Below are 18638 nucleotides of genomic sequence, written 5' to 3' on the forward strand. Positions count from 1 at the left end.
AGAGAGAGAGAGAGAGAGAGAGAGAGAGAAGCAGCCGTGAGGCTCGGGCTCCAACCCAATTCCGGGAGCGGCCGCCGCCGCCGCCGCCGCCGCCGCCTCTGCTACTGCTGGCGAAGTGACGTGAGGGCTGACGCAGAGCAGGGGCAGAAACTCCAGAAAATTAGTCTGAAATCCAAAAACACACACACACGCTCACAGGCACACACACACACACACATACACACGCACACACATAAACACCCTCCAGACAAAAGCAACGGGGAGGGCAGGGAATCGGGGGGAGCGGGGAGGGGGAAGCGTGGGGGGGCGGGGGGAGGCTTCGATGCGATTCCACTGGCCAGAAGCAGACAGCAGCAGCTAGTGGGAGTTCACACGCGCGCGCGCGCACACGCACACACACGCACGCACACATCTCGGCAGTGTAGACAGGAGCGTGCATGCGTGCATGCATGCGTGTGTGTGTGTGTGTGTGTGTGTGTGTGCGCGTGCAGGAGCGCATTTCGATCCAGATACCTCTGAGATGGCCCGTGGTGCTGCGCGACGCCTTCCCGGCTCCCTAATCCACACCGCAGGTCTCTTCAATCATCGCCATGGAGAGATTTGTTTCCCTTTTGGAAATGGAAACCCCGGCTTGGTTCAGCTCTGCAAATAAACAACAACAAAAAAAGCCTTGATTCTTATTATAGGAATCCTCCCCCATTGCGTTCCCGACGAGCTACCCTTCCCCCACCCCAAATAAATGAATAAATAAACAACGTAAACACCAAAACGTGCTGGGTGTTGGTAAGCAAGCATGCATCACTGCCCCCCACCCCACCCCCATTCCGGACCACCCATTTGGGGATCTCTGGCATGGAGGGGGCTTCTTGGTGGGTGCTTTTGCAGAAGGAGATGAGTCTCCAAACACAACTCCGGCTTTCAGGGTCTTTTCCCTGCCGTTTTCGCTCTTCATACGCCGGGGAAAACAGAGGCGCGTGAGGGCGAGGGAGCGCGCCTGACGCGTAGTGGGCTCTGTCTCCGCGCGGCAGCCACCCGGGCCTGTCCGATATGTGGCGCCGCATCCTTTTTTCTCTTTCGGTAACCTGACAGGATGCAGCCATTCCCAAATCACAGCTTTGTTCCCCGCGATTGCCTCCCCGTCATGGGGGGGTGGGGTACCCCGAGCCCTAGCTCCCCTGCCTTACCTTGTGCACAGGCGAGTGTGCACGGGGGGTGTGCGCCAACGCGTGCCCTGCGCCCGTGCTGCCCGGAGCACCGTACGCATCCAGCTACAGAGAAGCCTGGCGTGGGCAGAGAAGCCTCCGGGTCTCACTAGGGACAGATGAAACGACCCAGGAGAGTCGGGTGACAAACCGTAGCCGCTCAGCGGGTGCAGTTAAATGATGGCTGCGGGCCATTCGCAAGCCGTATCTGAGAATTCTTCTTCCCATTTGTGGCTCGGAGAATCTGGTTCCCCCCCCCCCCCGCCCCCCGCAGTCATTAAAAAGGGTACTGGGAAAATGCTCCGCAGTGCCTGACACTTCCGAGGGCTCTGGTGCCCCCGCGCGGGGAGACAGCGCCCGGCACGCTTGGGAGCACCGTTGTGGCGGGCACTGCGCTGGGGGCGCGCTTTGGTGCCAGATGCGCAACCAGAGGCGCGCGCATCCCTGCCAGATGGGTGCTGTGCTCCTCTGACCGGTCGCGATCGAGCGATCCTAGGTGACCTTGAGAGCTGGTTACTAGAGCCTAGTCCAGAAACAGCATGGTCACCCAGTCAGCCTTCAGAGGCTGAGGATTATGGAAGACAGAGAAACCAAATGTCAAAGTGTATACTCTGTTACCAACACCTTAAACAGTACAAGGGAACAGCAAACATCTAATGGGGTCTTTGTATAAGATTCTAAGAATCCTGAGGAAGGATTCACAAATCTCACTCACAATTCTTGCTGGCAGGCGAGGAAGACAAAGCCAGCAGGTCGGTTTAGCCATCTGGATTGTGATTCACACTGGAAGAGTGGACTGAAGTTTCTCAGTTGGAACCTCACTTTAAGCCAGGTGAAAACGTGCCAAGGAAGAGAAGCTAAAGGCAAAAATGTCTTGGTCCACACACAGCAAAACTCAGCCATGTCTTAAACAATAATCAAGGCCCACATTTTTCTTACCTCACCCGCACTGCATTTTTTTCCCTAAAACAGGAAGGGTCTACCTTCCATTCATGCTGTAACTCAAAAATACCATGCACAGTATTAGCATGCTTTTGTTTCACAGAACTGTAGATCTAGCTCAACTTGAAGCCCTACAAGCTATTTCCCAGAGATCATTCCAGGGAGTCTCAGGCTGTGGCCTTTTGGGAGATGATGAACATTTTTTTCAGATAGAGAATATGAAATAGAAATGTTACCCCCAAGTTCCTTCAATGCAAGGATGGAGACTAAGTGTTACAGTTTCCTGCCTCCACTGGACCATGACATACCTAGTTAGAAACAGTGTTTCTGAAACTACTTTGACCATGATACAGGGCAGAATGCCTTTTATATCATAACACAATGCACATATACACAAATGTATGTAACTTTTTTAACGTCACTAAGATATACCTTAAATATCCTTACTACATACCAGGCAGAAATATTTTTTCTCTTTTACACTATTTTATTTGAATATTTATGATAACTTACTCAATAAATTAATTCTTAATCTTAATATCTACTTGTAAAAAATAACAAAATACCACCAACTTCTGCTTATGGCTAAAGTAGAATAACAAGGAACACAAACACAGTGAAGAAATATGTGAAACAACAGTGTTTAAGACAAAAGACATCAACCAAGACCATGGCTCAGAATGGGAACCCAGACAGAACCCAACTCCCAAAGTTGAAGGAACATCTCTGAGAGTCAAGAGAAACCCAAGAAAGCACAGTTACAGTTCAGAGTTGGGAGAAGCATGGAATAGAGAGAGAATCTTAGATCAATAACACAGCATGTGCTGATTAGCACCAGCCAGTGTGTGAAGCTACCTGAAGCCGAGGAAAGAAGCACCAAAAAGATTCAAAGGAATGTGTCAAAGAAAAAAACATCAAAGGAAAATTGAAAACAAGATGTATTAGAACTTCTAGGATACCCCTAAACTAGTACTTAGGAAGAATTTGAAAGCATTAAACCATATTAGAAACAAACAATGGTCCCTAACCAATGAACTCAGCTAAAGAAACATGGAAAGAACTACAAATGAAACATGGAGTGAGTAATAAAGAGGAAGTAATACAGGACTAAGTGAAAAATGAAAGAAAGACTAAAATCATAGAGAAAATTGTTAGGTTTTTAAAAAAGAGGTGGCCAAGTAAGAACAGCAGCACACAGGTGGTATTCAGGTAAGGGATAGGTTTATTCATCGTTCTGGCTGGCACCAGGCCATCTTGGTCCTCCATGCAGTGGGGAAAGGCCTGGGAAAGAGAGCTGGGAGAGCTGGGAAAGAGAGAGAGCTGGGAAAGAGGGAGAAAAGAGCTAGAAAAGAGCTAGAAAAGAGGGCATCTGGGAAAGGTGGGAAAGAGTTGAGAAAGAGGTAGAAAAGAGCAGAGAGAGAGCCTTTGGGCCTGGGTTAGGCCTTATCTAGGGTATGGGTAGAGAAAGGTGTGGCCACATCAAATTCAGATGTGACCTCAGCAGATGCAGATGTGACCTCTTCCAGTGTCCCAGTTGCCTAGGTAACGCAGGTACTGGGTGGAGACTTTGCTGTGAGGAGGGTGGAGTCTGCTAGCCATACAGGGGACCTTACAAAAACCAACAATAATTTATTCCTGGAGACTAATAAAATTGATAAATATTGACAAACATCTACTTTGACTGATCAAGAATAAAAAGAGAGAAGAGTCAAGTTTCTAACAGAGAGAATGAAAGAAATGTCAAACATTATTCCATAAATATTATATTCCATAAATATTGCTGTAAACAACCTTATGCAAATAAATTTGACAACTTATGAAATGATGTATTCCATGAGAGACATAAACTAATGAAGGTCAGTACAAAAAAGTATGGATCATGTGGACAGTTATATATCTAACACAAAAACCAAATATATAGATTAAAGTATTCCCAGAAAGAATGCTCTAGGCCCAAATGGCTTCACTGGTGAATTTTACAGAACAAATTAGGAAACCCACACCAATTCTACCTATACTCTTCCAGAAAAATGTAAAGAAAGGAACACTTTCCAATATATCCTGTGAAGTCAACATTGCCTTGATATCAAAGAACAAAGAAATCATCAGACTAATCTTAGAAACATAAATGTTACAACTCTGAATAAAATCTTATTAAATTTAATCCAATAATATATCACACATCCCAAAATATCATGAAAAAGTAGGGTTTATCTACAAATTCAATTTCTGTTTAGTATTTTAAAAAATCAATGCAATATAGCATATTTGTAAACTGAAAACCTAAACCAATTTGATCAGCTCAAAAGACTTTTGAAAAACTCAGAAATTTGCCCAAAAATAACAACTTTCTGAAAACTCTTAGCAAAAAAAGGAATAATAGAATATCCTCAGCTAGTCCTTTTCCTGATTTCAACAAAATAGAATATACAAGAAAATAGTATAGCTAACATAATACAAGTAGAAAACAGAATACTTTTTCCCTTCAATTATCAAAAAGTCTAAGAAATTCACTCATACTTATATGTGGTATTGTACTGGAGATTTTAATCAGTACAATTAGTCAAAGACAAAAGCATCTAGATTGAAAAAGAAGAATAAGCCTATCTTTATAAATAGCATGATCTCTATAGAAAAATCTAATACTCTACAAAGAAGCTACTCATACTAATAAATGAATTGCCAACTTTTAAGAATACTAGTTAATTATTTATAAATTAATTTTATCTCTATAGCCTAGCAACAAACAATGACAGATGAAAATTTTTGAATACCACTTATAACAGCATCAAAAATGAAATACTTAGAAATAAAGCATCATCTATAAAAGGAACAAAAGAGATAAGTTAGATTTTATAAAAGAATACTTCTTCAAAAGATCCAGTAAAAGATGAAAAGTCTCAAAGGAAGAAATATTTATAAATTGTATGACTCATAGTAAATTTATTTGTATTTGAAGATTTCTCAAGACCCATCAATAATGAAAACTATTTTAAAATGTGCAAGTGAATTGAATATATACTTTATCAAAGAAAATATATAGTTAACAAACAGCAGATGAAGAGACAACCAACCTGTTAGTCACTGGTGAAATGCAGTGAAGTTCTTATAATCTAATCAGAGCAGATAAAATTTTGAAGACTGACCATATCAACCAGTTGTTGGCAAGGCTGTGAAGCTACTATAATTCCCACACACTTCAAGTAGGAGTATAAAATAACACAGTCACTTTGGAAAAGTAGAACTATTTCTTTAAACATTAAACATAGGCCTGCTGAATCATACTATCTGACTTCAAAAGTGTACTAGAAAACTATAGCAAGAAAATAGCATGATACTGGCATAAAAATAGACACATAAGCTAATGGAACAGAATAGAGAACCAAGGAATAAATTCATGCACTTGCAGCCAAATGATTTTCAACAAAGGGCATATGTATGGGCAAAGTTACACTCCCCAACAAATGGTGCTCAGAAAGCTGTATGCTCTTAAAAAGAGTGAGCCTAGACTCCTAGCTCTTGTAATATATGTATTTTTAAAAACATTAACTCAAAATGGATTTAAATTTAAATGTAAAACTTCAAACTAAAAACTACTACGAGGAAACATTATATCATATGGCTCTAGGATAGGTTTTGTTAGACAACATGACTGTACAGACAACAAAAAATAATCTAAAATGAGATTAAATCAAGCTAAAAGTTTTCTGTACAACAGAGGAAATAGTCAATGGAGTAGCAAGGCAACTGACAGAATGAATTTATCTACCAAGGGATTAATACCCACTATATAAAATGAATAACAGAAAGCCTGAGCAGAAACATAACCAAACAATCCAATTCTAAGATGGCCAAAATATCTGAATAGAATCTTCTTAAAGAATATATACAGGGCTAGGCTCAGTTGGGAGAGAGAAGAGAAGGAAGAGGAGAAAGAGGAGGAAGAGGGCTCAGCCCTTCAAATGCAACAACATGGATGAAGATGAAGATCCTAATGCTAAATAAAATAAGCCAGACAACTTTAAAATAGCATATGATTCCACTAACATGTGGATCCTAAAAATTCCTGAGTATACAGAGCTAGCAGATGGAGTAATGGTTACAAGAGACTGAGAAGAAGCATGATATGGGGAAAGGTTGCTTAGTGGGTTCAAATCACATCCAGATAGAAGGAATAAATGATGTTCTATTATCCAGGAGATGATCATAGTTTTTTAAAATGCATCATACAATCCAAAATATTGAGAAGAGATGATTTTGAGTATTCTCAGCAAGAGCAAAAACTTGACTAATATACATGTACAAATGTACCAAAACATCTCTCTGTACCCTATAAATATATACATTTATTACTTTCAACTGATTCTTAAAATAGGAGAAATAATTCTGTTCCCATGGCATTATAGTATGTGCTTAATAAGTAATCTGTGATGTGATACAGCCATTCTACCTTTATGCATTCATTTAAGAGAAATAGCAGCTAGCAACAATACACACATTTGTTGACAAGTTAATGGGAAAAAATATTGTGACATAGCTGTATAATGGAATTGTGCTTCTCAAAGAAAGGCAGTAGCTGGGTGCTAGTGGCTCACACCTATAATCCTAGCTATTCAGGAGGCTGGGATCTGAGGACCACAGCTTGAAGCCAGCCTAAGCCAAGCAGGAAAGTCTCTGAGATTCTTATCTCTAATTAATCACTTCCTCTCCCTGCCCCCCCCCAAAAAAAAGCCTGAAGTGGAGCTGTGGCTCAAGGGGTAAAATTCTAGTCTTGAACAAAAAAAAGCTCAGGGACAGGAGCTGGTGACCAGGACCTGAGTTCAAAGCCTAAAACTGGCAGACACACACACACACACACACACACACACACAAAGAAAAGCAATAAATGCATGATATAAGAATCTTAACATAAGCATGCTGCATGAAGTAAGAAAGGGATAAGCTAGAAGGAGGCAAAAGGAAACATGGAGGAAGGTGGGTGCACTCATTATCTTCAACATGGAGATAGTTCCAATCTTAGCAAGTTGTATGTTTAAAGATCTTTATTATTATGTCAGTTTTATGTGTGTATGTATGTGCATGCATGTGCATGCACATGCCGATATGAAGCTTGAAGTCAGGCCCTTATGTTATCACTTGCCTTTTTCACTCAAGACCAGTACACTACTATTTGAGCCACAGCTCCATTTTAGGCCTTTCTTTGGCTTTCTTTGGAGAAAAGAGTCTCAGAGACTTTTCTGTCTGGGCTAGTTTTGAACTGTGATTCTCAGATCTCAGCCTTTTAAGTAGCTAGGATTTACAGAAATGAGCTGTCATTGTCCAGCTTATGTCAATAAAAAGTCAAGGAAGTTTGTTTTGTTTCTATTTGCTGAATATATATATATATATATATATATATATTCAGTATATATATATATATATATATATACTAAAAAATGCAAGTCTCTGAGTTCAAATCCTAGTACCTTCCATATATATGTGTGTATATATTATGTATGTGTATATATGTATACATATATGCATATATGTATATATACACATATACAATATGTACATATATGCATATATAATATATTCCATATATTAATATATTTATATACTGTTTCTGTAGCATTCTAATTTCAGTGGGTCTTACTATGTAATTTCTTTTATGTTTTGAACAGAAGTTTAGAGAAACTGTGATTTAAGGGGAGGGAAGCCTTTTTGGTGCCAAGAGCCATTTGGATATTTATAACATCATTACAGGCCATACAAAATCATCAATACAGGCAGACAAGCCACTTTCATCCAACAAGAAATATTATGCCCCAATATGTACCAAATGATTTCTAGACCTTATATAGTCTATGGTCAGATGTACCCAACTCCTAGTTGACCAAATCTGGAGCTAACCTCCTGCATGCCCAAGGATAGTAAATGTGCTATTTCTATCATATGTAGTGTTAACACACCTAATTAAAATGAGTTATAATTACCTGTATTAGCCTGGGGCTATGCTGTTACAGTGTGGAACTTAAATATCCCCCAAAAGGCTTTGTGTTGAAGACTTGATCCCCAGAGAAGTACACATGGGAGATGGTGGAATCTTTAGCAGGCAGGGAATAATGGGAGTTCCTTAGGTCACTGGGGGTGTACCCTTGAAGGGGATAATAGGACCTCATCCCTCCTTCTTTCTCTCTTTTGCTATGGGTTTTCTTTGTCATGCACTCCTGCCACAGTGTCTTATCTTGCCACAATTCAAAATAATGGTGTCAGCTGGTCATGGATTAGAATTTCCAAAACTATGAGCCAAAAGAAACCTTTTTTATATAAGATACTTATATCAGGTATTTTGTTGCAGTGACAGAAAGATAGCTAAAATGTCTATGATATATAATGATATATACATAGACCACAACAATATGTAGTTTGATAAATAGATAGTATGTAGTATAATCCACAATACATAGTGTGATATATAATATATGGCATACATACATAATATATAAATATAGAGAGATACAATGATCATATAAAGGAAGCCAATATTTGTGAATGTGTTTTGTCTGTTTATCTGGAAAAAGGCAAAGAAGTATTTACGCCATTCCCAACACTGGTAACCCAAAGAAGTTAGAGAGGCTGTTTGGAGGAAGAGGAGAACTTACTGGGAATATATGGAAGGTTTCTCTGGGATTAGCCACCTCCTTACCCACAATGCTCTTCTTGTGCCTTCCGCCTCAGTATTGCCCAGATTCTAGAATCACTCTCTTGGTAGGAAGAATGAAATCTGATATCCTGTGTGCAGTCTGAACAGTGTTTGTCAGTGGATGTCCAACTTTCCCAAGAATATCTCTAATCTAGTAGAGGAGGCTGGGAGGAAAACATAGCATAAAGAAATTCCAGGTTCCATTGTATTGGGGATGGAAAAGTCCCAGCACAAGTCACAATAGTACCAGAGGCTGGTGTTCCTAAAGAGCCCCAGAGTTGCTCCCTCTCTTCCTAACACCTGTATTGCTGTTCACAAAGTTTCCAATCTCACACCCTCCAGCTCTGGATGAGGATCTTTGCCCCACCTCTGACCAGATGTTCTATGGTCTGTATTCTGCTACAACACTCTGAACCACAGCAGTACCCAAGGGCTTGTCCAAATTCCATTCTTTCTTTCCCTTTACCCCAAGTTTCCACTTTTAACACTTAATCTGACACTTAGCATGTAGTGAGACCACAAAGACTTATAGAATTCAGATAAACACTTGAAAAGAAGAGAAGGTGGGAACAAAATCCACAGACTCTGAAAACTGGACTCATATACAAATGGATGACCCAGAAATCTACATTTGAACTAAAATTTATAGTCAACTCCAAGTTATTTTTCTGGGCTAAGTCAATAGTTTTCATTAATACCTGTATCTTACCCCCCACATAGTCCTGTTTTATCACCAGCTGTTCTACCACACTGCCTAGATCACAAAAGAACTTATTTCACAATGGAATTTATTCAGTCCTCAATAAACAGTTGCAGGGGCTGGGAAGGTGGCTCAGTGGTAGAGTGCTTGCCTTGCATGCATGAGGCCCTGGGTTTGATTCCTCAGTACCACATAAACAGAAAAAGCCAGAAGTGGCACTATGGCTCAAGTGGTAGAGCGCCAGCCTTGAGCTGAAGAGCTGAGGGACAGGTCCCAGGCCCAGAGTTCAGGCTCCATGACCGACCAAAAAATAAAAAGTAAACAGTTGGAATGTGCTGCTTCTGTGTTATCCAGCCCAGACTGTATGGGATCAATGAAGTGTTCCCAAATCTAGCTGATTGACAGCTACATTTCATGCAAAGAACAGTGTTCATGGTCACAGTAGTAAATCCTATCAGACCTCTCTACATCTAAGTAACCAACCATTTTTCCAATTGAGGTTGAAAATTAGAAGGCACTGTAGTGGGTTATGGTTAAATTATTTCTTTTTCTTTGTTTTAGTGGTACTTAGGTTTGAACTGAGGGGCTTGTATTTCCAAGGCAGATGCCCTATGCTTTAGCCTTCCTTCAAGTACTTTTCAAAAAATATCTTTTTTCTTTTTTTTTTTTTGCCCAGGCTGGCCTGGGCCACAATCTTCCTATTTATGCTTCCCACGTAGCTGGCACCCCCAACCATGCTCAACTCTGTTGAGAGATTGGGGTCTCATTAACTTTTCTCCCAGCCTGGTCTTAAATCATAATCCTCTCTGCCTCCTAAGTAGCTGGGATTATAGGCATGACCCATCATATCCAGCTATAAATTTTTTTCTATTTCAACCCCAGGTCAACCTAACACTGAAGTTCTAGCTTTAAAAAAAAAACCTATAATTTTACTTCTTCTTTTGGTCCCTTTGATCCTTGTGCCTTATTTAATATTCAAATATGAAAAATGTGCCAAATGATTTGTTAGAACCATCTTGTCAGCAATTGATGTCATGTTGTCTTGGGTAGAAATTCCCTCCTTCACAGTTTGGGCATTGTAACATATGTAGCCAATGTACACTCATTCTCCTGTCTCCTGCAGCAGAAAGATTGGGGAAGTTAATTCAGAAAGAGGAGGAACAGAAAGGAAAGGTGGGAAGAGGTTTGGGGAGACAGAATGAGCAGTAATTTAGCTGCATTCTGAACCTCAACTTTGCTCCTCTTTTGGAAAATTTAGACATTTTCCCCTTCTGTGAGCCATCTTACCACCAAGTATTACCAGAAGTTCTTTGGTCACAGGAGAATGACCAGTACTGACGTTTAATCATCTTGACAGCCATTGAAGTAAACTATGACTTCTGTTACATATTCTCATTTAAGTAAGATGCCAATTTATTTACCACATCCGTGGAAAGCTCCTTTGCACACCAGTCAAGGACACAGAACAAGAAGTGAATGATATTTCATTGTCTCTGTGAATCTGTGATTTTTTTCATCATTATCCCAAGCTCTGTGCCTGTTGCTCTAAGCCTGATTCAAATTATCCTTTAGTTGTTCTTCTCTATATTTACTTGTTCTCTTTCAACTTTAATACATTCTGAAAGCCACTCTTACTGCCATAATTTCCAGATTCCTGCTGTTCCGGTGTATTCAGAACTTGGCTATACGCTCTACTTTGCAATTTTTTCTACACCCAAATCCACAGGGTTATTACAAAGAGTCTCATTACTTCCTCATGGGAGATCATTTGTGTCTGTGTGGTCAGAATTTTATATTTTAAAACTTTCCTCTCTCTCAAATCAATATCCTCTTTTAGACTCATCCAGTCAAAGAATTTTATCTATATTTCCTCAAAAAAAAAAAGAATAAAACATAATCAGTTTCCTGAAGTCTGGCTACAGTAACAGTCTTCTCTGCATCTCATAAATACATTGTATAATCTCTAGTGTCACAGCCAGATAAGAAATGTGGGTTGTCTTGCCCTAGTCTTACTGTTCCTGCCTTCCCTCCCCACATCCTTCAGAGACCAGAGCAATGGCATCATTGATGACAGAGACAACCATCCTGGTAGAAGAGAGTAAGGAATCTGGCTTAATCAGAGCTTGCTAGCCTCTCCTTTCTGATGTTAACTTTTGTTTGTGCTATGTTTTGTGTTAATTAAGGGGTTTTTTACCTCTGTTCCCATAGCCTCTCTTTCCAAGTTACAATTTCAATTGGAAAGAGCACCTCTACTGGAAACTACCAAAGTTTTTTCCACTAACAGTTAAGGGGCATATTGCTTCAGAAACGCCTCCTCCCTGCTCCCTCTCATAGAAAATGTCCTTCTTGTGTCACAGTTCAGAATGGGTGCATAGTGCAGGAAAAATCTAGGGCTCCATGCTATATTGATACCTTCAAGACCTTTTATTCTGTTATGTCCTTTTCTAAAGGTTCATCTTCCTCTACCTGGTGGTCAACACTGACTTCCAAGCCTGCCTAAAGAAAAAGTGAGGAGACAGAGGTTCCTACAATTTCCTCTTTAAGGTATGATGTGGAGGTTGCATGCATCTCTGCCACATACATCATAAAAATGTAGCTTCTACCTTGAGTACTGTAAGCCTCACACTTGGAATCTAAGCCACCATGCTTCCACTGCCCTAAAGCCATCACACTGTACATTCCCCGCTGAGCCCGACACCCCAGACCTTCCTGTCTAGTTACTGCACATGTGAAGGAGGCCCTATAGTCCTCCTGATCTGCCTAGCCATCATCTGAACATCACCGAGTGACTTAACTTACGTGAATGCCACTTTAGAAAGGGAGAATCAGCTGACCCTGATTCCTGAAAAATAGAACAAAATGGTTGTTGTTTTAAGTCAATATGTTTTGTGTAGCTTCTTTCAGCTCAATAGGTAAATAAAACAATGAGAAAGGCCAGGAAATGGTGGTTCATGCTTGTAATCCTAGCTATTAAGGAGGCTGGGATCTGAGGATTATGATTCAAAGAACGCCCCCCAAGCAGAAGTGTCTATGAGACTTTTATCTCCATTTAACCAGCAAAAATCCAGAAGTGGAAGTGTAGCTCAAGTGGTAGAGAATCTTTTTGAGTGAAAAAGCCAAGCAAGAGAGCAAGGCTTTTAGTTCAAGTCCCAATATTGGTGCATATGGGCATGAGGGTACATGTGCACACGGATGAGAAACCATTTCAACTCTGACATGTTAGGATTTTTAAGAACGATATGGAAGAAAGAGCAACCTTACATGCCCAGGCTGTAAAATCTTCTCCATGCTTCTTAAGAGTCTTTATGCAGAGCTTTATCCATATTATATAACCCCAATCAACAAATAATTATTTTCCATTAGAAAATAAATTATTGTGGAATCTAGGTTTACAGGGTTGATGACAATGATGATGATGATATGATGATGATGATGATGAGTCATGAGTCTGAAAAGGGAACTGTCTCTGAGGCAAAATGAGGGAGAAAAGAGAGGCTATATGTACTTATATACATATACATGTACACATATATACACACAAATACATATACACATATGCACATATACATACAAATATACATTTATACACACAAGCCTATATACATATATGCACATACCCACACATATACATAAATACACATGCATATGCACATACACATATTTGTGTATACATATACACATATGTGTTGGGGCTGGGAAGGTGGCTCAGTGGTAGAGTGCTTGCCTTGCAAGCATGAGGCCCTGGGTTTGATTCCTCGGCACCACATAAGCAGAAAAGGCCAGAAGTGGCATTGTGGATCAAGTGGTAGAGTGCTGGCCTTGAGCTGAATTGCTGAGGGACAGTGCCCAGACCCAGAGTTCAGGCCTCACGACTGAAAAAAAAATATAGGTATGTGTATGTGTATATGTACACATATACACATATGTGTACATATATGTGTATGTGTACATATATGTGTATATGTACATATATGTGTATATGTATCTACATAGATACGTATATTTAAGCATATATAGAGAAATAAATATGTCTCTCTCTATATGAAGATAAAAATGAAACCCAACAAACACTGCAAAAGGAAGAAGTTGGGGAAAGATTAAAGGAAAATAATGCAGGAGGTGAACTTGTTCAAAGTACAGTATATGCATCTATGGAATTATCACAATACAAATTTCTTGTACTAGTGACATGCTAATAAAACTAGCAAACAAAAAAGATGTCTTGTAATTTATGCAAACAATTATAAATAGCCATTATTTGAATGAAATGTTTAGAACGCTCTTAAGGCACTCCTAGACTACCTAGCAGCCATTGCAGCCACCTTCATGCGCGGCATCCTGACATCCAGGGAAGTGCTTGCACCATCAGACCTCCAGTTCTTGTCAAATCAATTGACAGGCACCATCAAACATTAAGAATGTAAGTAAGGACTAGACACAACTTCACTCTTCTAAGAACTTCACTCTTCTAAGAAATCTGATGAGAAGACATAGGCCAAAGTAGATCTTTTCAATATACATGCCATAAGACTGTAGACATCAGCCAAGACTATAGGATCCTGACAAAAGAGGAGCACAGAACCTCAGTTGGTGATTTGGGTCAGGAATTATAGAGGCAAAGAGCTGAGTCTTGAATTGTGAACTTGAACCATCCAGGAGAATTGACCACAAGGATGACATGAGTGAACGCCTGGAGGCTGGAAACAGCATGGCATGGCATGCAGGAGGAATCTCAAGCTGCTCAAGTGGTGGTCACGCCTACACCTTTTCTCTGTCCTACAACCAACTGCGTATGCTGGCCTCTTACCCCCAGACTAGACTTTAAGAAGACAGGATGACAGCTTTCTCCCCACTTCCTTTTGCTCTGATCAGAATCTGCTCTGTGGCTGCAGCAGCCTGTCTGGAGGAAGCTTGGAGAGGCCCACCAAGCGATTCCACATGTGGATATCTCCTCTGTTCTTCCTCCTGCCTATTCCAGGATACCCTAGCCCTGGCTCTTGGTAAACCCAGAACCATTCTCTCCCAAGTATGATGACTGGAAAGCCTCATGGAAACAAAGTCAGTACCAGAATTGCAATCCTGAAGTTATCCAACAAATAGAAAACAAGTGATTCTGTAGAATTAATCTATCTCTTCCTGATACTCACCTACATGGATTCTTCTTCTTCATAGACCTTCATTATCAGTTGACTGACCTCATGCCTTATCATACAATGGCTCTTTTCTGTGTAGAAGCCCCAGAGAACCAACAAGTTCTTTTGCAACTATAGAACATGTAACATTTACTTTCCTCCAATTGCTCTTTAAAAGTTTCAGTAAGTTGGGTGCTGGTGGCTCATGCCTATACTCCCAACTATTCAGGAGGCTGAGATCTGAGGATAGCAGTTCAAAGCCAGACTGGGCAGGAAAGTCTGTGAGATCCTTATCTCCAATAAACTATTCAAAAAAGACTGGAAGTGGTAGAGTGCTAACCCTGAACAAAAGAAGCTAAGAGACAGTGCCCAAGTCCTGAATTCAAAGCTCCAGGACTGGCACACATCAAAAAAGTTTCAGTAAAGCTTTACCACCTAGAAGACACCTCTAAATGGGACATGGCTTCTTGTGCTTTAAGAAGGGCTTGGAGCTGAGAGGAGCTTTCCTGCTTCCCATTTTCTCTCAGGCTGCACATGTGAAATCATACTCAAAAAAAAAATTTTAAGCAACTTCAGAGCCTGGAAATACAACATGAAGTCAGTCTTCTTAAACTTGGGGGAAAATGCCACTTAGGATTGTGTGTGTGTGTGTGTGTGTGTGTGTGTGTGTGTGTGTGTGTGTGTGTGTGTGTGTGTGTGTGTGTGTGTGTGATATTCTGGGATTTGAATGCAAGGCCTCACACTTACTAGGCTAACTCTCAACTATCTGAGCCATATCTCTAGCTCTTTTCACTTTGTTATTTGGGTGATAGACTCTCACCTAGCCCAGGCCAGCCTGGATTCCTGCACAGTTGGTATGATAGGCAAATGCCATCATCCCCACCTATTGGTTAAGATAGAACCTCAAATATTTTGCCAGGGTTGGCCTCAAACTACAACCCACCCCATCCTGGCCTCCTCAGTAACTAGGATTAAAGGCATGAGTCAATGACCTGTCTCACTTAGATCATTTTGAATTGAGGTGAGGGGCTTCATGACATCTGTCCTCCAAGGTCTCACAACCTCAACAAGCATCACCCATAGTTTTTGGTTCTGATTCTCCTGGGTCCTTTGAACTCTTTGTTCTCCAAATAACTGAATAGATAATACCCAAAGAACTATGCAAGATGACAAGATCATTTATGAAGCCAAAGCATAGTTGTGCCTATGAACTCTTCCTGTGCCTGCAGCCCCACATTTAATCAAGCACAATTACAAGTGATAACCAACTTAGCATCGTCCTTGAATGTGTGAAATGTTAAGTCTGAAACTCTCTTCATGTGCAGAATATTGCCTCCCAAGGGATTTATTGCATCAATGAACCTCATTTGGTAAGTGACACACTTAAACAAGAGTGGAAGCTAGCCTATCCTTTCCATATGAAAGAAAAAACAGCCAGGTTTGAAGCAACCTCTGTGTCTATGGAGTGAACCCACTAGCTGGCTCTCATGAGAAGCAGCAAAGCACAAAACAATCCTGCCTTACCTCAGAAACAGCAGTCTGACAGTTTTCTTGGCTTTGGTGCTTTTGATACAATTATAGCGCTGGCTATGAGCACAAGGTTACTTCAGAATGCCTGAGCTAGATTGGGTATCTCAATAAAGAATGTCAGAATGGTTTTTTTAAGACAGTATTCTTCCTCATCCTTTTTCTCCTGGGGAGGAAAAGTGCAAGAAAAATGAGGGAGGGGGGTAACAAATTTGTCAAGAAATGTACTCACTACCTTATGTATATAACTGTAACCCCTCTGTACATCACCTTGACAATAAAATTTAAAGGAAATGTTCCAGCCAGGTGCCAATGGCTCAAACCTGTCATCCTTTCTATTCAGGAAGCTGAGATCTGAAGATCACAGTTTGAAGCCAGTAGGAGAAGAAAAGTCTGTGAGACTTTTATTTCTAATGAACTACCCAAAAGCCAAAAGTGGAGCTGTGGCTCAAGTGTAAAGCATTAACCTTGAGCAGTAAAAGCTCAGGAACAGCACTCAGGCCCTGAGTTCAACAAGCCTTAGAATCTGCACAAAAATAAAATAAAGTAAAATAAAATGGTTTTCCATGGTAGTTTTCAGTTGAGGAGATGAAGTGAAAAGCAAGAGACATGTGCCAAGGCCTCAGCTGCTCTATTCAACACCTATCTATGAGTGGATCCCTGCCTACACACTTGCTTGAGGTTAACATGAATCTCTGCATCTAGAAGAAATTTCCTGGAGGTCACCAGAACCTAGCATAAGACTTCACCTGAGAGTCCGGATCCTTTGTCTGCCTCCTTCCAAATACACATGGGAGCTTCTATTTTCTAGACTTTTTTCTAGACTTGAGTCTAAAATACAAATGTGAAACTCAACCTCACATGTGTTTAGCACAGGAATCAAGATTGTGAGTGGAGCCAAATTTTAAATAAAAACAAAACAAACTCCCAAAGCCCTCGAATTTATTTTTAATCTCTTTCATTCCCTGATCTCACTTCGTGATTACTGTTTATTTTTCAATATTTCTCTGCAACACAAGCAGTTTTGTTTCTGCTCTGTTTCCTATCACTTCTCTCCAGCCAGCCACAGGGAAGGAAGTAGATGTAAGACTGCCATCTTGTGCTCAAGGTGGTTATCATTGTCATCATCATTTCTTTTCAAATCAAGTGTCATTTGTAGGGTTTAAGAAAAGTCTTGGAATCCATGTCTGATGTCCCCCCTATCCCCACAGCGTCTGGACTCTCCCATCCTTTGGCATTGCTCTTTGTTGGCCTTCTTTCTCCAGAATCTTATGAGTCATCTCATTGTTAAAAGCCAACTTCTTTTCAATGGCTTAGAATAATTGTAGTTCAATTGTAGTTCACATGATATGGTTTACATTTTTATGATAAGGCTCAGTAGCCAGTCTTCAGAGGGTGGGCATTAATAACTAACACAACACTGAGGGAGTGTTCTCTGCACCCTGCCACCATCTCTATGTTGAAAAACAATCACTCACAAAGGATGCATTGCATATCATAACTCACATTTCCTGGAAGCCTTGTCTAGTCAAGATACCACAGGACCTAGGACCAGCCAGTGAAAGGTCATTTCAGGTGACACTTTACTGCCTATCAAAGTTAAATTGAGTTTGAAACAAGAACCTGAGAAGGAAAGACTAAAGAAGACATGTAGTAGGAAGGAAGGAAAGTGGGAAGAGGGGAGAGGATCAGAATCAATTTCTACAGCTCAAATGTATGCAATTCCAATTATATAATTTTATAAAAAATCACACAATTATAGAGATGAAAAACAGATTAGTGTTGCCAGGAGTTAGAGACTGGGGAGGGGGGAAATATTAAGGGTAGATATGGCTACCAATGGGAGTCTTTCAGTGATCCAGTTTTCTCAATTGTGAATGGTGGTTAACCCCAGAGAGAAGGGGGTGGAGAAAGGGAGAGAAAGAAAAGGAGGGAAGGAAGACAGAGGAGAGGGAGAGGGAAAGGGAGAAACAGAGACAGAAACAATATGTGAGTGGTGTAATCTAAATCAGTTAAATCAGTTTTGGGGATTGTAACAAATTCCACTTGTTGGTTTGGGCACTGTTCGACAGTTACAAAAGATACCAGCACTGGAGAAGGTAGAGTAAATGGGCCCATGGAAATTCCCTATACTTTTCTTTTCAATTTCCTCCGAGTCAGTAACTATTTCAACATTAAAAGCCTTTAAAAATTCACAAACTTCAGCATCTTAACCACTATTAATAATAAATCATCTGTACTATGTTTTGCAACACGACACAAAACACTGTTGTTTTGTGAAATGGAAAACCCACGCTACATCACCTCCTTTTTGCCAAAATGGATTGCAGTTCAACTATGCATGGTATCTTTCAACAAATACTGACTAATCTAATGGACTCAGAAGAAACTAAATCAAACATCCCAGGAACAAAAGGGGCTTTGTCATTCCTAATAATCCCACCATTTCA

This window comes from Dipodomys merriami, unplaced genomic scaffold (assembly GCF_024711535.1).
Source record: "Dipodomys merriami isolate MVZ:Mamm:240054 unplaced genomic scaffold, mDipMer1.0.p SCAF_26, whole genome shotgun sequence".
In the NCBI taxonomy this organism is placed as follows: domain Eukaryota; kingdom Metazoa; phylum Chordata; class Mammalia; order Rodentia; family Heteromyidae; genus Dipodomys; species Dipodomys merriami.